This window comes from Papio anubis, chromosome 2 (assembly GCF_008728515.1).
Source record: "Papio anubis isolate 15944 chromosome 2, Panubis1.0, whole genome shotgun sequence".
Taxonomy (NCBI): domain Eukaryota; kingdom Metazoa; phylum Chordata; class Mammalia; order Primates; family Cercopithecidae; genus Papio; species Papio anubis.
Genome location: NC_044977.1, coordinates 110212148 through 110231944, shown reverse-complemented (window position 1 = coordinate 110231944; position 19797 = coordinate 110212148). Strand labels below are relative to the sequence as shown.

The following is a 19797-nucleotide window of genomic DNA, read 5'->3' as shown; positions in this document are numbered from 1 at the left end:
GACAAGCCTGGCCAAGAGGGTGAAACCCCATCTCTACTAAAAATACAGAATTTAGTCGGGCATGGTGGCAGGAGCCTGTAATCCCAGCTACTCGGGAGGCTGAGGCAGGAGAATTGCTTGAACCAGGGCGGCAAATGTTACAGTGAGCCAAGATCGGACCACTGCCACTCCAACCCTGGTGACAGAGTGAGCTCCATCTCAAAACAAATAAAAAACACCACCACCAACAAAACACATTAGAAATTAAAAGCATTGCACTAAGAAAAAGAAACATAAAATCTGAGACTCTTTAAGGAATCCTTCTGATATTCCTCAAAAGTAGATTAAATTTGCTCTCAGAAGTTTTCAGTTTTTGATGGTGGGAAATGGTAATTTCTGAAGAAAACCACAGATCATATTTAGATGAGTCAAGAAGCTATTGAAGGAAAAAGAGGAGTAAATAGGTATTTACTCTGAACTAGGTGCTCTTGGACATACTGCCTTGTCAGAAACACCTTAAAAGGACCAGAATCCATTTGGCTTTCAGGACTCGGTATTTGAATACACCAGGTTTACTAATGTTGGTAAAGTAGACAACACAGTTTTGCCTTTCAAGAAATTAACTGGACTTTGACATCAGAATTCCCAAATCCTGAGATCATGCCGTTGCACTCCAGCCTGGGTGACAGAGCAAGACTACGTCTCAAAACAAAACAAAACAAAACAAAATTCCCAAATCTCTCATAATGAAGGCATTATTTTAACAGTACTCTTTGTGGAAAATTTTCCATTGCATCTTCAAAGATTGCACTTTCTTCCTCAGTGTATTTCCAGAGCCTCACATCCTGTATGGAAATAAGATAAATAAGTAATTGAACACAAAAGATAAATAAATGAATGATTAGGGAAAGCAATTTTTACAAATCACATTTTCCTTAGTACTTTTTCAGTGAAATTTATGAAACATGGGCTCTTCTTCCTATAGTAATATTATAGCATGCATATTAATATAGGAAGAAAATCATCGTATACAGCATTTTAAAACAAGTGGTTTACATGTGATGCCAAAACCGAAATAAGAACAGGAACATGATTCCTGAGATCTAGAAACTGTACCAAATACATGGGTTTTAGATTAACCATTTATTTGTCCCTTTACTCACTTTTTCATTCATTCCATTTTTAGATGAATTTTATTAGTTTAACTCCATTCTTTAACTTTTCATGCTACAGTTTACATACAACCAACACTTTATACATTATTTTTCCTAAGACGATAATAATTCCTATCCCTGTTCCTGTTTGGCATCTTTTTTCCTATTTCAGTTCCCCATTCCTAATCTGCATCTTGTCAAAAGTGCCACAATGACACAGACAGACATTCAAAGCCTTTTCTGGTACAAAGCAGGAGATGTGCACAGCAACAAATAGAGGCAGTCACAATGGGATGTTTCTATACTGGTTGTTCCTGTGTGTGGTTCTTTGACTGCACTGCAGGTAACTAGAGATCATTTCATTTGATAACAGTACAAGAAAATGGTTAAACCAAAGTTTGTGTTCCCTGGTTCTACATGAACCATTGTTGCTCTTACTAGCCATCTCAGGAGAGGGTTCTGAGTTTGAATGGTTTCTCAGCCAAGTGTCATTAGAAAGGCATTTGTAGTCACCAGCCTTCACTAGACCTATGGAGTGCTCCTTTTCCGGGCACTTCGAGGTAGTGCATAAGTAACACGAGACATGTTTCTTACTTTTAAAGAATATGAACTAAGGATCTTTGTTAGTGATTTTAAAAAGAACCTACCGGCCGGTGCGGCAGTTCATGCCTATAATCTCAGCACTTTGGGAGGCCAAGGCAGGTGGATCACGAGGTCAAGAGATTGAGACCATCCTGGCCAACATGGCGAAACCTCGTCTCTACTAAAAATACAAAAATTAGCTGGGCGTGGTAGTGCATACCCGTAGTCCCAGCTACTCAGGAGGCAGAGGAAGGAAAATCACTTGAACTCAGGAGGCGGAGGTTGCAGTGAGCCGAGATCACACCACTGCACTCCAGCCTGGGCAACAGAGCGAGACTGTGTCTCAAAAAGAACCTACCACTTACTACACATAATATTAAAGTCTCTTTATTATGATTAAGATCTTTGAAAGCTATGAAGTGACAATAACAGTTGTCATTCTACAAACATTCTACAAATATTTATTGAGGGTCTACTGGGTGCCAGGAACTGTTCTAGGTGCTGGGGATATAGCAGTACATAAAACAAAGCTCTTCCCTCATTGAGCCTATAAAACATAGAAACAAGTAGCAATAATAACTTTAACATTGTTTTAATTAAGGATTAAGAGGCCTGTAAAACACAATATACGGGAGGAACATTATGTGGCTTATTAAGCATGCCGCACACATTGTCACTTCTTTATGAAGTCCAATTTAGATGCAAAAATCATTACAAAGGTGTGGCTTTGTTTTCATCACTGCTGCTCACTTCAACTCACCTGGGAGACAGGGACAATGACTGAATGAACTGTGAAGAGGGTGGAAGACCAATTGTCCTTGTGTTGGGTAGCAACAGGTTGAAGGGAAGACCAAATCACCCTACTCCTTGCTGCCATTCACTCTCTCCTCAGGGATGGAAGGCTGGTTGGGAAGGACAGATCTCAGTAAAGGGTCAAATGGGAACTAGGCAAAAGTCAGAACTTAACTATGTATTTTTAATAAGGCCCAGCAAGTTTCCCTGAGGTCCAACAATTTGGCAGAGTTCCAGAATCCTTTCTGTGTTTCTGTGTTTGTTCCAAGCTGTGGGACTAAAGCACTCCCTGCCAGTCCTCTGCAGCTCATCTTGGACAATACAGAATGGCTGCCAGGAAAATTCAGCCTAAAGCTTTCTGTGCTGTGTTCTTTCCAACTAACTGCTTCCAAAGGAGAACTATCTGTTAGTTCTCAAGCACAAGTACCACTTAAGATCCTGAAGCCCATTTGGATGTGATTATTTTCCAGTTATTAGCTTAATCAGAAGAACTGTGAGCACAAATAACTGCTCTGTGTATCCTCAGAGACAAAAGGACATAAGCATTAAATTGTGGCATAAGTAACTTGTTTTTAGAAATATTTTAAAAATGTAATTATTACAATGCCTGGCTACAGTGGACTGTGGGGAGGGGTTGAACTCAGTAAACACTGTAACAAGGACTGCATCTCTCAACTTGAACCCCAGATTGTTTGATTAGACACAAAGTCAACAGGCTAGGATGAAAAACTTTCTGAACCAATACTCAAATTATTTCTTTTATTTTTTAATTTCCCTTTTATTTACTAGTCTCTCAAGGAGTGGAGGAAGTAAGGAAAGGAAATGACAAAGATAATATCCAGGCAAGTACGAGAGTCTTCCTGTACTAACTATAGTCTAGGCAAAACTTTGTCACCAGTGAAACTATTGGCAAGTCTCAAGGAAAAGACATTAATGTGACTTTCCAAGGCCAACCTGCTAGGGTACATACTGGGCAGGGAGAGGGAAGGAGGTTTAAATGTGTGGAATTACTGTTAAAGGAATGGAAGCCAAAAGTGCTTCAGCCACCCTAGCATCAGTTACACTATCTTATACTTTGGACCAAAAAAATATTAGCTGTATACATACAACCAGATAGAGTTAAGAATGTGTGTGTGTATATATAATATACAGTTATATATAGAAATATGTGTGTGTTTGTGTGTGTATGCATGTGTAAAATGCTGTATCTAGGATTAAAGATATAGATATAAATCTAGATAGATCTAGCTGTGCACATTGACCTAGTGGTGAGGAGGGGAGCAAATATGGAAGACGTTCTAAGGTTTTTATTTTAACATTTTGGCTTGTATTAATAGCCTACAATGTCTATGCTTTACTTTTTCTTCTTTAAGAGCAGAAGGAAGGTGGTTTGTCTCTCAGACCACACTAAAGAATTGGAGAGCATCCTGTGTACCAAGCTTTTGGTGGTAGTGGACTTGGGAAAAGTCCACCACTAGCTCAGTTTCTTATGCTCTGGGAAAAGCTCTCAGGAAGCAATCTCTTCCTCCTATATACCCCGCCTCTTTCCCCGCTTCTGTAGGCCTAACCCAGAGTTAGAGTCTGGGGACAGACCTGGCTGCAGCCTGGAACAGGGTCCCCACTGCTTCCACTGTGCAGAACAAAAAGGGCACTGCAGGGACACTCAGTGATGCCAGAGGAATTGACCAAACCCACCAAAAGCTGCCCTGACCTTCTCTTAACAAACAGTTTGGAGTGAGCAATATCCCTGTCTTCAAAATAACTTTTAAAATGCATAACAGAAAGAAGGCAAGTGTGCACAGAATAAAAACCAGCTAAAGGAGAAATGACATAGCGCTGGCTCAAACATTGTGTGAACCAGTTGCAGAAAGAGAATTCCAATATATTTCTTATGTATTTCACACACATTAAAAGGAGGGCTGGAAGGACATTACACAGATTATAAATTCCACTTGTCATTGGTATATATAAGTGAGAAATAAATAGTTGTGTCAGCATTTTTGTCCATGAATACAAAAAAGGGTTTCAATCCTTTGATCTCTAATTCTCACAACTCTCTGTTGAGCAGCTGAGAGGTGTTAAGAGAAGTAAAAGCAACTTTTTCAAGTCACATACAGTTCAACTAGTTTAAAACAAAAGTCTATCAAACACAAATCCCATACACATTCTCCTCAACACACAATTTCTCCAAAAGGAAGCTACTGCTTTACATAAACAAAGTGAAAATTATGATGATGATGCAATTAAATGTAATTTTGGCTATTATTTATAGCTAAACAGAGTAACTTCCAGAGTAGCTCAAGTTTTGTCCTCTGTGGCAGAGATACAGGGCAGAACTGAAGCAAGACTCTACATAGAGACTGGGGAAAAGTAATGTTCAGCAACCTTACAAAGTGTAAGGTAGAAAATAAAGCAAATTATTTTGTTAAAAGAATAACAAAATTATCTATATTCCCACATTCAGAAATAACTACTCTTTACATTTTGATTTATTTCCTTCTAGCTTTTTAAAATGTGAATGCTTTCTTTGTTCGCAATTAGGCTCTTACTATACTAACTGATTTTTGTGTTTTCTTTAAAAATTTTAAAGATAACACAGGCAAAAACAGTGAAAAACTAAATGCTTTCAACAAATGACGGTACTCATTTATAAATAATAAAACAGATCTGTATGAAGTGACTTGTAAAGTTGTCTAGGACATGTAGTGAAGTGGAAAAAGCAAAATACTGAACAACATGGAGTGTTTAAGATCTCATTAAAACAAAAAGAAAGTCTATGTGGCTATGTGCATGCATGTATAAGTGTACATGTATTACTCTCTCCCCATATATGTTTGTGTGGTCATAGAAAGAAAGACTAGAACATCGGTTGTCTCTGTTATAGTAAGTATATGTGCTATGAACTGAATGTATATGCCCACCATAAAATTCATTTGTTGAGACTAACTCCAGTGTGGTCATATTTGGAGTAAGAAAATAATTAAGTTTACATGACGTCATAAGTGTGGGGTCCTGATTTGATAGGATTAGTGTCCTCATAAGAAGAGAAACCAGAGAACTCGCCCTCTTCCTCTCTCCTTGTGCATATACCAAGGAAGTATTCTGTGAAAACACACAGAAAGGGCAGCCATTGACAAGTCAGGAAGAAAGCCCTCATCAGAAATTGAGCCCTGCCAGAACCTTGACCTTGGACTGTCTATCTTCTAGACCTGTGAGAAAATAAATTTCTGTTGTTTAAGCCACCCAGTCTACAGAATTTTGTTAAACAGCTCAAACAGACTAAGACAATATACTTCCTTTGAAATACAAAAATAAAGAACAACTATTTTTAAAAAACAATCCAGACATTTTGGGGAAAAAGAAATGAAAAATCTTACCCTAAATTTCGCTCTTCTAGGATCAGTCACCATTAACAGGTACAGAACCTTCTAGTCTTTCCTCTGTGTATACAAACATATTTTTTCTTTTATCACCATGAGACCATACTCTTCATACCATTTTAACATTTGCTGTAAGGAAAAAAAATTATCACAGCTTTCCATTCTTTTAATATTCTTGTCTAACATTATTTTTATATGTTCTATATACAGAGAAGCATATAGAACGGTGCTTTGGCTTGAATGTGTCCCCAAAACAGTGTGTGTTGGAAATTTAATCCCCAAGTGCAACATCATTGAGAGGCGAGGCCTAATGGAAACTATTTAGGTCATGAGAGCTCCACACTCATGAATGGATTAATGCCAATTATAAAATAGCTTGAGGCTGAAGGTTCAGTCTCTTGCTCTTTCTCATCCTCTTTTCACCCTTCCACCATGGGCTGATGCAGCAAGAAGGCCCTTGCCAAAAGCAGACCCTTCAATCATGGACCTCCCAGAACCATGAGCCACTAAATTTCTGTTCATTGTGGATTACCCAGTCTCAGGTATTCTGTTATAGCAACACAAAGTGGACTAAGACAGATGGATATACTATAGCTTGTTTTAAATATAACAGGTATTCTGTTATAGCAACACAAAGTGGACTAAGACAGATGGATATACTATAGCTTGTTTTAAATAGAAAGAAGAGACTATTATTTTGCTGGTCACAACAGTTCTATTTCCCACCCTCCTGCAACTTTTCTAGACCTTACCCTGATCTCCCTCCCTCTAAGTGACCAGTGATGAGCTATAGGACAATGTCATAAGCAGCCACCAAAAGAAAATCATTCACTCTATGAATCTTCTTTTTTCTTTATTTTTTTATTTTTTTTTTGAGACGGAGTCTCGCTCTGTCGCCCAGGCTGGAGTGCAGTGGCCGGATCTCAGCTCACTGCAAGCTCCGCCTCCGGGTTCACGCCATTCTCCCGCCTCAGCCTCCCGAGTAGCTGGGACTACAGGCGCCCGCCACCTCGCCCGGCTAGTTTTTTGTATTTTTTAGTAGAGACGGGGGTTTCACCGTGTTAGCCAGGATGGTCTTGATCTCCTGACCTCGTGATCCGCCTGTCTCGGCCTCCCAAAGTGGAATCTTCTTGATAACATGCTAGTGGTTGCAGATCTCTTTCATAGAATATCCTTCTATACATTTGTCAAAAACAAATCTGGACTTAGTAAGAAGAGATTTTATTCAAAAAGATTATTGTAAGGGGAGATTACTGTAAGGAAACTATTGCAATAGGGGGAGGAGGACTATTGTAACAGGAAGAATGCTCTGACCATGAGATCTGCAAGCATCTCAAAAGTTAGGCCAAAAAAAAAAAAAAAAGATTTTTTTCTTTTTCAGAGAGGAATAAACAAAGCTAGGAAGAGCCAGGTGTGGGAAAGTAGAATAAAAGATGGTGCGATCAGATAGTATATGAGAGAATGTCTGACCTCGAGATCAGCTTATTCTAAAGGGGCATTGTGTGCTAGCCCAGGCTGAGGGTGGGCCAAAGTTCAGGGTCCTGGAGGAAGGAAAGAAGCTTAACCAAAGTTTGAATACCAAGAATTTTGTTCCAATTGATCAATGGGACAAGCAGTTTAGCTTATCATTTATGAGGCTAAAAAAAGAAATTTTGAGGATCTATGTCAGGCCTTGTTATAAGTAAACAAAGGAGGCATCTGTAAGTCTTTTTATATTATTATTTTTTTTTTAAACAGAGTCTCGCTCTGTCACCCAGGCTGGAGTGCCGTGGCACAATCTCGGCTTACTGCAACCTCCACCTCCCTGGTTCAAGCAATTCTTGTGCCTCAGCCTCCCCACCACACCCAGCTCACTTTTGTATTTTTAGTAGAGATGGGGTTTCACCATGTTGGACAGGCTGGTCTCGAACTCTTGACCTCAAATGATCCACCCACCTCAGCCTCCCAAAGTGCTGGGATTATAGGCATGAGCCACCATGCCTGGCCTCTGTAAGTCTTATTAAGTCATTTTCCAGAACACAAAGAGTGGGGAGATTTCTTACCCTTTACTGTTTTTCTGGCTCAGGTGAAATTAAACATTGTGAAATTTTGCAAATAAGGTTAAAGTTAGTTACTGGGTACCCTCAGTATTGTGTTGGGCATATTCCATAAATATGTTATAACAATCCCATAAACTACATGCTATAGTCAGTCCTCATTTTCATAAACATAAACTAGCTCAAGGAGGTAACATTCTCAATGTCACAAGACTAATGAGTGAACACAGAATTTACTGAAACTCAATTATCTGTAATTCACTCAGTTCTCAACACTGTACTGCTTTCATGAAAGTTACATGGAAAATATTTGTAACTGGAAAGTTGGTAGGTTCCTTGGTGATCTTTAAAGGGCAAATGTAAACAATCAAATTATCTTGGAGTTTATATAGTCTAAGTGGAAGGTGACTTGGAGAAATGAAACTTATGTGATAGAAAAAAATACAGATTTTCACATCAAACTACCTGGCTGTGAGTCCTAGCTGCATCATTTCCTGAGGAAGAAATTTTGGGTGAGTTACTTAATTTAGTTGAGTCTCAGCTTCTCCACCTTTGTGGGGAAGAAGTTATAACAATATCTGCCTCATAGAAGTGTTTCAAGATTTCTCTAATTTGTTCAGGTATTTTTCCTGCTTTGCAAATTACAAAACACCAGTACAAAATTAGTGAGTTACCCTGTATTTTCCTTCCTGATTATTGACCAACCAAACTTCAGGGGGTGCTATTAACAAGATTAAAGCTCATCGAAGTTAGCTAGAATGTTCTATAGAGTTGTTGACATGTTAAGTTGAAGCTGTTATTTACTTCTACAGATGAATATGTAGAACATTTCTAACAGGAGAATGATCCAGAGCTAATAATTTAAACCTGACAGGGTCACCTGAAATTGCGGTGCTTCATATGCAGAAGATGTGTGAAACAATTGGATAAAAAGAAACAGGGAAGCTTACAGAACACTTGACCAATAACACTGTGTATAAAAGCTAGGAGTGCTTTACTGAGATAGTGAAAAGATATGCCTCTAGTCATAATATAGCAATGCACTCAACCCTCATTACACAGTGCTGCCTACAAATGTTGTTAGAGTTTATTCTAACTCTGTTTCCATTATAATAAAGCCCCACTTTTGAGGATTTGTAATTCAGCCAAAATAATTTGCTACAGGAGTGTTTCAAAAGACCTTTTTTATAACACTTTGAATAAACCCCAACATTAGAAATTCTAAACAATAAAGACACTGCCACTTCTAAAGCAGTTGTTGATGGATGAGTGTTAAATTTTTGGTCACGTGGGCTTTATTTCTATTATATGAAGTTCTTCTAGATCACATCTTACTTTAGTTAATAGGCACTAATAGGAAATGGAGGGCTTCAAAACAGGTTTCTTTGGTACACTTTTTATTAAGAGAATGAACAAAAAAGGCATTTGAATATAAAGAAAAAAAGCATGTTTGCTAGGAAGTCAATCTAGCCCTGAAAATTTAGATTTACAAAATATGAAAATTTTACTTTGCCTAAACCATATAATAAAAGCCATGTGCCTAGGGAAGTTCATTAAATTTTTTAAAGTACTAAGGGAATGATGGGAAATACTGTAATAGATCGCTTAATCCAGGATTTTCAAACTTTGTTACCAGGAACATCAGATGTTAACAGTTGGCCCACGCCCAAACAAAAAAAACTAAAGAAAATAAAGAGGCCAGGTGCAGTGGCTCACGCCTATAATCCCAGCACTTTGGAAGGCCAAGGTAGAAGGATCACCTGAGGTCAGGAGTTCGAGACCAGCCTGGCCCAACATGGCAAACCGTGTCTCTACTGAAAATAACAAAAATTGGCCAGCCATGATGACATGCACCTGTAAGCCTAGCTACTCAGGAGGCTGAGGCAGGAGAATCACTTGAACCAGGAGGCAGAGATGGCAATGAGCCGAGATCGTGCCACTGCACTCTAGCCTGGGTGACAGAGTGGGACCCTGACTCAAAAAAATAAATAAATGAATAAACAATAAACAATGAAATGAATTCTCTTAGTTACATAAATTTGGCTGCAAAAAAATAAGCCCTCTTTGGAAAGCCAGAGAGCAATAGCATATTGAAAAGTTAGAGAGCATCAGCATATTAAAAATCCTGAGAAATACATTTAACCCTGTTTAATATGTTTAAGTCAGTATTTCCCACATTCATTTTTACTATATGGCTTTTTTTTTTTTTTTAATTTTTTTTTGCAATCAACCACTGTTAATCACCAAACATCAAGAATCAGTAATTTAATCTACAGAGTAGAGATTCTCTTTGACTGCTGAGAGATCATTCACTGCATCAGACTCCCCTGTTAACAATACAAATTCCAGGATCCCAACCCCAGACTCACTCACTCAGCCCAAGGAGTAAGAGCCCATTCTGCATAGTGACACTCTCCCCATCCCTGGGATTATTATGCACATGAAGCATGGCAGCCACTGACTTGTTATCCAATAGGATATCCCAAGGGTGTAAAATTGGTGGGTGCTGTTTTCTGGGATGGAATGGACACATTTTTTAAAGATAAAAATATCTTTTACTAGGAGTCATTCTGTAGAGGACATATAGTCAAGTAAGTGTAATGCAAAAGGTGTTCTGCAAAGTGACTTGACAGAAACATAGAAAGGCCTCTAGTTGAAAAATCTCTTGTCATCAGTCATGACAGTCAAAGTTTCAATATCAGAAATTCCGTTGTTCTTGGAAGTGAAAATTGAAATAACTTTTCTTAAAAGCTATTTTAAATTACATGGCAAGGGACTCAAAAATATAAAATGGCTTTAACTTAGTGATCCTACTTCTGGAAAAAAAAACACTTAAATTCAGAAAAAAACATTTTGTACAAAGAAGTTAATTGTAAACTTATAATAGGGAACCTAAACCTCTGACAGTGTGTAATAAATTAGTGTATATTCATATAATGTAGTATTAGGTATTTATACTAAAATTTATAATAGCACAAAAAACACATTGTAATGCTAATTTTAAAAGCAAAGATAGTAGTCATGAATAGGAATTAGGGAGAGGAGAAAAGGAGGCAAATCATCTTTTAGTTTTAACTTTTAAACTGTTAGGATTTTTTGTTACAAACAACATGCATCATTTTGATAATTTTTTAAAAAGTGAGATTAAAAACAGTCTTAAGAATATAAAAAAAATACACCAAAACTTAATAGTGCTGATATGTAAGGAATAAGATTTGGGGTAATTTTAATATTTGTTTTCAATCTTATGTTTTCCAAATTCTTTCTTATAAATGTATACTCCTCATATAAACATAATCTGAGCATTATTCTTTTAAAATTCTACCAGTTTGAGATAGATTACATTACAAATGGGACTAGAAATTGGCAAAACACTTTCTGAAGACATCTGACATGAAAATAAATTCCTTTCATAAATATAAAACATAACATAAATCATAAACATAAACATAAATCATATACATAAAACAAATTTCATTTTTAAAAATTTACTGGGAAGTGTTCAGCAGAGAAGTAACTTTATCTAGGCCAGACATGGTGGCTCAAGCCTATAATCCTAGCACTTTGGGAAACTGAGGTGGGCAGATCACTTGAGGCCAGGAGTTCAAGACCAGCCTAGCCAATATGGCAAAACCCCATCTCTACTAAAAACACACACACACACACGCAAAAATTAGCCGAGCTTGGTGGCACAGGCATGTAATCCCACCTACTCAGGAGGCTGAGGCAGGAGAATTGCTTCAACCCGGGACACAAAGGTTGCAGTGAGCCCAGATGGTGCCACTGCACTCCAGCCTGGGCAACAGTGTGAGCCTCTGTCTCAAAAAAAAAAAAAAGTAATTTAAAAAAGAGTAAAAAAAGAAGTAGCCTTATTTAGTGCACTGTGCAGTAATTGGCCCTCTAAAAGAATGAACACTGTTTGGAATCTCTTCCAGAAAACTGTAAATGGAAAATTGGATGCAATTCCTAAAGCTTGAGAGCCTAAAGGAGGGACCATGAGAACCGGGTCTTGTACCTGTGAGGAGAGAATGCACAGGGCAGTAGATGCTGTTATCTCTGAGAGTATGCATTAGGGCTGATTCCAGAAAAGCTGCATACTAGGGCTTGACGCGGTGGCTCATGCTTGCAATCCCAGCACTTTGGGAGGTCAAGGCGGGTGGATCACTTGAGCTCAGGAAGTTCGAGACCAGCCTTGCCAACATGGTGAAACCCCGTCTCTTCCAAAAATACAAAAAATTAGCTGGGCATGGTGGTGGGTGCCTGTAAACCCAGCTACTCGGGAGGCTGAGGCAGGAGAATTGCTTGAACCCGGGAGGCGAAGGTTACAATAAGTCAAGATTGTGTCACTGCACTCCAGCCTGGGTGACAGAGTGAGGGGAATAAAGAAAAGAAAGAAGGAGGAAGGAAGGAAGGAGGGAGGGAGGGAGAGAGGGAGGGAGGGAGGGAGGGAAGGAAGGAAGGAAGGAAGGAAGGAAGGAAGGAAGGAAGGAAGGAAGGAAGGAAGGAAGGAAGGAAGGAGAAGGGGAAGGAAAGAAAGAAAGAAGGAAAGGAAAGGAAGAGAAAGGAAGGAAGAGAAAGAAAGGAAAAGAAGAAAGAGAGCGAAGGAAGGAAGGAAGGAAGGAAGGAAGGAAGGAAGGAAAGAAGGAAGGAAGGAAGGAAGAAATTAGAGTCAACAGGCTTTTTTTTTTTTTTTTTTTTTTTTTTGTAACTGCTGCTGAAACCAACTGACAGGAATAGGAAGCAAAGGCAGAACAGGAAGCAAACCAAGAAAAGTCAAGTCCCATCTTCCTCCTCCAGTTTTCCTATCTCCCACTAGCACTGCCTACTGGCAGCGCCTAACAGGAAAGCATTTGATCCAGCAGAAATGTAACCGCAGAGTCTTCAGCCCTAGTATCACAAAGCAAAGAAGGGAAGGTTTGGAGCTGAATGACAACAGCTTAATAGTAAGCATGCATAATATGTTATATAAAACAGGCAACTTGAAAATGATTCAAAAACCCAACTATGTCAACCTTTTGTCTTAGGAGTCCAATAATGGAGAAATCTTTCCCTAGCTTTCTACAGTCTTTCCTGTATTTAACACACAATGAAACAATCAGATACTTTCCAAAAAATATTTGATGTCTTAACCACTTGTCAAAAAGTAAAAAGAGGTAAAATTAATTTCAATAATATATATCATTTAACCTGATATATATAAAATATTGCAAGTTTGATATATGATCAATATAAAAAATGAGATATTTTACATTTTTTCCTTGTACTAAATTTTTGAATTCAGTGTATTTTACACTTATGCCACATCTAATTTGTTCTAGCCATATTTCCAGTTCTCCATGTCACATGTAGCTTGTGACTAACTTACTAGACAACATAGTACTAAAGGATGAGTTTCATCCAACCAAGAGATGACTGAAAAAATATCAGCAAAAACTGAGTGTCTGTGTGTGTGTGTGTGTGTGTGTATGTATAATTATGGCATATTACAAACAAAAAATGAGGACAAAGGAGGAATAATGTACAAATACTATATATTGTGAAAATATTTAATTATTACAAAAATGGGAGAAAAAGAGAGGGAAAGAGAAAAAATTTCTATGCAGAAGGGTCTTTTGATCTCAGCTTTAACATTTTATGTCAGATAATTCTTTGTTTTGAGAGTTGTCCTGTTTATTATAAGACATTTAGGAGCATCTCCAACCTCTACCCACTAGATGCCAGTAATATCCCCTCAGTGTCACTACCAAAAATGTCTCCATTGCCAAATGCTTCCTGTGGGGCAAAATCACCCCAGTTGAGAATCTCTGTTGTATAGGTAATAGGTAGAAGAGTTAAAGGAGACTATTAAAACCTAATAAATCAGATAGTAAAAAATTACATGCAGAAATAGAGGTGAATAGGTACTGTAACAGATAGTACAAAGTACAAAGTACAAAGGTAATCACCAAAACAAAAATAAATATCTTCATAAATACTGAAAGTAAATATAAAGGAGCAAAGAACACACATCTCATAGAGAAACAAAGCAAACATTGTACGACACAAATAATTATGTATATATTATATCAAAATTGAAAGCAAACATACCAGTCACGTCAATAAATGTAAATAGGCTGAACTCCCCTACTAAAAGAAAAATATTTTCAATTTGGCTCACAAAGCAATTGCTGTATATAAAAATCACATTAAGACAAAATGATTCAGAACTAATAAAAGGATGGATAAATGTACCAGGCAAATGGAAACAATAAGAAATCTATAGTAGCAACTATGATATCAGAACTCAAGCCAAGAAAGCAGTATACATAACAAAGAAGAGAATGTTTACATGCTAAAAGTCAAAATTCACAAGAATATATGTTATAAATTTCTTATAATTTGTATTCTTATAACCAAATAATATAGCAATCACTTTTATAAAGCAAAAGCTATAGAGATGCAATGAGACAGAGATTAAAACACTAATAATAGAAGACTAACAACTATTATCAACATAAGGTACATCAAGTACTGTCCTATCAGTATGGATATAGAAGACTTAAACAACACAGTCAGTAAGTTTGGTCTGATGGCTATATATCAAAATTTGTGCACTGATTAGAGAGAATAGCATTTTCTCAAGTGCTTATTAAACACTACAAAATTAATTCAATATTAAGCCACAAAGAAAACATCAGTAGCTTCTATAAAGTAGACATATTAAAGCAATAATCCATGATCACAAAAACAAATTAGAAATTACTAATAAGGTAAAAAAAAAAAGGAAGATCCTTCCACCTGGAACTTTAAAAAGAAACACCTATTTAGCAACTCTTGGGTAAAAGAGAAAATATAATCCAAAATTACAGAATGTTTAAAAAAATAATAAAAACAAAAACACTTCATAGCATAATTTGTTTGAACACATTTACAGTAGCAACCAGAGGAATTCATAGCACTAAACACTTAAGAATAGAAGAATGAAAATAAGTAAGTTATATTTCCATCTCACAAATGAGGTAGAAAAAGCAACAAAATAAACCAAAAGAATTTATAAACAGGAAAATCAGGAAGGTATGCAAAAATTCCTAGGTGGAGAATAGAAAAACAGTAGAACTAATTAATATATCCAAATCCTGCCTCTTGAGAAAAAATGAACAAAACAAATTGCTAGTTCTCATGGTAGAGAAAAATCATATATAAATATACAGTATAAGAAATTACAATGCGGGGCCAGACACAGTGGCTCATGCCTGTAATCCCAGCACTTTGGGAGGCCAAGGCAGGCGGATCACTTGAGGTCAGGAGTTTGAGACCAACCTGGCCAACATGGTGAAACCCTGTCTCTACTAAAAATACAAAAGTCAGTAGAGCATGGTGATAGGTGTCTGTAATCCCAGCTACTCAGGAGACTGAGACAGGAAAATTGCTTGAACCTGGGAGGTGGAGGTTGCAGTGAGATGGGATCATGCCACTGCACTCCAGTCTAGGTGACACAGTGAGACTCCATCTGGAAAAAAAAATTACAAGGAGGAAATAACCATTTAAATAATAATTTTAAAAAACCTCATTAAGATGTTAATTTGCAGCCCTCTATGCAAATAAATTTTAAAATCTAGAAAGGAATGATAATTTCTAGAGCAATATACATAACCAAACCTGATCCTATTAGAGAGAGAGTAAAGGCTTGAATAGAACGATTTCTTTAAACAAAATAATGTTATCAAGGAACTATCCCGCCAAAAGCACTGGGCTAAGACAGTTTCACAGGGATTTTTTACCAAACCTTTAAAGAACAGAGACTACTAGTGCTCCATATACTGTTCCAGAGTAGGGGTCCCCAACCTCCAAGCCGTGGACCAGTGTTGACCCATGGCCTGTTAGGAACTGGGCCACACAGCAGGAGGTGAACGACAGGCGAGTGAGCATTACTGCCTGAACTTCGCCTTCTGTCAGATCATCAGCAGCATTCGCTTCTCATAGGAGTGCAAACCCTATGTGAACTCCACATGTGAGGGATATAGGTTGTTTTCCTCATGATAATCTAATGCCTGATGATCTGAGGTGGAACAGGTTCATCTGGAAACCATCTCCCTCAACTCCCAATGCCTAGTGTGGAAAAATTGTCTTCCACGAAATCGGTCCCTGGTGCCAAAACTGTTGGAGACTACTGTTCCAGAGCATTGAAAATGGCTAACCTTCTTTTAAAGAAAGAAGTAGAATATTGATAATTATATCTAAAAGTACAAACAAATGAAAACTAAAGACCAGTGAATATCCATATAAAAGTGCTAAGTAAAATGTTGGCCAGCAGTGTCCAAACCTAAGGAAGAAAATAACACACCATGATCAAGTAAGATTTACCCCAGAAATACAAAGTGTATTCCACATTATTAAGTTCACCAATATAATAAGCTATCTTAATAGATCTGAGGGAAAAATGTGTTTATTTTTATAAATACTGAAGAAAAACTTTGACAAATTCAACACTCATTTCTGACAAGAAAGTTACTCCAGAGAATAAAAATTGGTGGATATTTTCTTAACTACCTAAAATACGTACGCCTTAGCCTTAAAAATGTCTTAATGAGGAAACACTTGAGGCATTTTCACTAAGATTCAGGAACAGGCAAGAAGGCCAAATATCTCCATTACTATTCAACTTTGTAGTAGAGGTATTAGTCAATGCACATAAACAAGATGAATCAGCTGAAGGCATTAGAATTGTTAAAGACAAGTAAAACTACCTCTATTAAGTAGATGATACGCTAGTACCCATAAAAACCCCCAGAAATTTAAAGGTAAAACTGGCCCAACAATGAAAGAATGAATAAGTCAGGACATAAAATTAACATTGAATAATGAGCAGTCTTCATCTATACAAATAATAACCAGTTGGAGAAAATAATACTAGACAAAATTCCAATAATGACACCAATGGAGAAAATTACATATTTAGAAATAAACTTAAGAAATGTGCAAGATTTGTGAGGAAAGTTTTAAATCAATCCTGAAAGTCACAAAAAGAGATGAACAAAAAGGCATTTCCTCTTGTCGGATACTACAATGCAGCGGCATAAAGCTGTCCGTTCTCTCAAAGTGAATTTATTAATTTGATGAAATCCCATTAAATATAGTAATAGCTTATTTATGAAGCTAGATAAGTTGACAAAAAGGTTGATAGGGATACTTTCAGTTTCAAATCTGACTTGTAAAGAGCTTGGAGATTGTCACACTGTGTTTACAAGAAAAAGCTGTACAAACTGAAAAATCAACTATTTTTCTTTAACCCATTAGAAAGCTGAGGTTGTAAAGCAAACTGCTACCCCCAAATCTGGAGAAGCAAGTTCATCTAGAGAGACACAGCTGAGATCCACTTACCTGGAACAGAAGTCTCTGGGTCCATAAACTAGCAGGAACTTTCAAATGGTAGTTTTGATGAACTGCAGGAGAGTAAGTATGAACTCGAATTAGAATGAGAAACTCCTGGGGACAGTAGTCTTGGGGTCTTGAATTCTGTGAGCTTTCCTTTTAGGAACTTTATCAGGTTCTCAAAGAGAAGACTGAGAAAGACATGACTCTGACAGGGGGAGGGAAGAGTAATCATTGTGAAATACAGAAATATGCCCAGAGCTTTCTTTGTAACAAAGGTTTACTTGAAGGGAAAAAACATTGCCAGAGTCATGATGAAATCTTTCTTTGTCTAATCTGTGATAACCTGTGAGGTTCCTATCAATACAGCATTCCTCCCACTCCAGTAGCCTCTGGCTTTTCTGTCTCACCTAAAGGGGTTTAAAATAATGTTAAAAGGTGTCACGAATTACAGGCAATAAACTGGGAATGTCATAGCTAAAGAAGGGAGCAGGGATGAAAGGAGAGAAACACAGGTGAAAGTCATAGCCCCAAAAGAGAGGACCACTAAAACACTGAGATTTAATTGGAATATTATAGAATGCTCCCATCCCTCCACACCTTACCACCATACCACCACACAAACAAGATTACAGTATAATTACAATTGGATTATAGCTAACGGAGCAGCAACATACAGACTCTGAAAAGTACTTAGGAAGTCCCAAAATCAAGAAGGGAGAAAAAACAAAAACAAGGGACATATTTGAAGCCTCTGATAACGATAGATATAGGAGACATAAACATAGACCCACTCCTAGGCAGGTTAACATAAATCCTCACATTAAAGGCCCATTTACCTCAGTTCGTATTATCTGATACAACATGTCCAGCTTTTAAGACATGACAAGGCAAAGAAAGGCAAAAGGCAAGAAAATAATCAGTCTGAAGAGACAAAGCAAGCATAAGAACCAGACTCAGATATGACACAGATGTTGGAATTATCAGACAGGGAATTTAAAATAATTATGATTAATATGTTATGCACTCTTGGGAGACAACATTCAAGAAAAGATGGGTTATTTAAGCAAAGGAATGGAAACTCTCAGACTCAAAGGGAAACGTTAAAAGTAAAAAGCACTGTAACAGAAGTGAAGAACATCTTGGATGGGCACATCAGGAGACTGGACACAACCAAGGAAAGTATCAGTGAGCTTGCAGATAGGTCAATAGAAACTTCCCAAATTTAAATGCAAAAAGAAAAGAGGAAAGAAAAAGCATAAAAACAGAATATGCAAGAACTGTGGGACAGTTCAAAAAGGTGTAAAACACATGTAGTATAGGAATAAAAGAAAATTCTCAAACAAAATCATAATGATAGGGGTATGTCAACTGGACACAGGAGCCAATTGAAAGAGTCCTCAGGGGCCAAAGTTGAAACAATTTCAGGAGCAAAGTAAAGAAATATCAGATAGCCCAAAATATAGCATAAATATCCATGAGTCTATCCTGATATTTAAAAAATTGAATAAATATATGGGGAAGAATAGGTAAATCTTTAGAGCAGAATTTCAAATAATTTATGTAGATACTCGATCTTCATGGAAGAGGAGCGTAACTCCCCAATATTTAAGTGCTGTCTATATCTAGTGACTTCCTTATCAAGCGTAGTATGGAAAGGGTAACCTCACAGTGCAGAAACATGACAAAAACTACCTCTGCCAAGTGTTCAATGTTCGCATCAACAGTGATGTCACGTTGACAATATATGATAAGTATGTCACTTTCCATCTTTGGTTTTCCTCCCTCAAACCCAAACCCAATATAATCATGAGGAAAACATCAAACAAATCCCAATTGTGAGATCTTCTATAAAATACCTGACCAAATATTCTTAAAAACTGTCAAGGTCACCAAAAAAACAAGGAAACTCTGAAAAACTACCACGGCCAAGTGGAGCCTAAGAAGATATGACAAATAAATATAATGTGATATCCAGGATGGAATCCTGGGACAGAAAATGAACATTAGGTCAAAACCAAAGAAATATGAATAAAGTATGAACTTCAGTTAATTACCAATAATACCTTGTTATTATTGGTTCAATTATCATGACAAATATACTATCCTATTTTAAGATGTTAATAATAAAGGGAAACTGTGTGGAGTATATCGGGAATTTTCTGCACTATTTTTGCAATTTTTTATAAGTCTAAAACTACTCTAAAATAAAAAGTTTATCTTTAAAAAGTTCATATGGCCGGGCGCGGTGGCTCACGCCTGTAATCCCAGCACTTTAGGAGGCCGAGGCAGGTGGATCACCTGAGGTCGGGAGTTCAAGACCAGCCTGACCAACATGGAGAAACTCCATCTCTACTAAAAATACAAAAATTAGCCAGGCATGGTGGCGCATGCCTGTAATCCCAGCTACTCGAGAGGCTGAGGCAGTAGAATCGCTTGAACCCGGGAAGCGGAGGTTGCGGTGAGCTGAGATTGTGCCATTGCACTCCAGCCTGGGCAAGAGCGAAACTCCATCTCAAAAAA

The 19797-nt window shown here is 37.4% G+C and overlaps 1 long non-coding RNA gene across 2 annotated transcripts; it reads right to left on the bottom strand.

Moving 5' to 3' along the window:
* Positions 1–191: 191 nt before the first annotated feature.
* LOC103882162 lies at positions 192–19526 on the bottom strand. Of its 2 annotated transcripts, XR_002520461.2 has the most exons (4): positions 17284–19526; positions 5885–6016; positions 2476–2617; positions 192–824 (listed from the first exon to the last, which is right to left on the bottom strand). It is a non-coding gene; the product is annotated as an uncharacterized LOC103882162 (long non-coding RNA). The 2 variants fall into 2 exon arrangements; XR_004182211.1 differs by lacking the exon at positions 17284–19526 and having other exon boundaries at positions 5885–6803.
* Between the last annotated feature and the right edge of the window lie 271 nt (positions 19527–19797).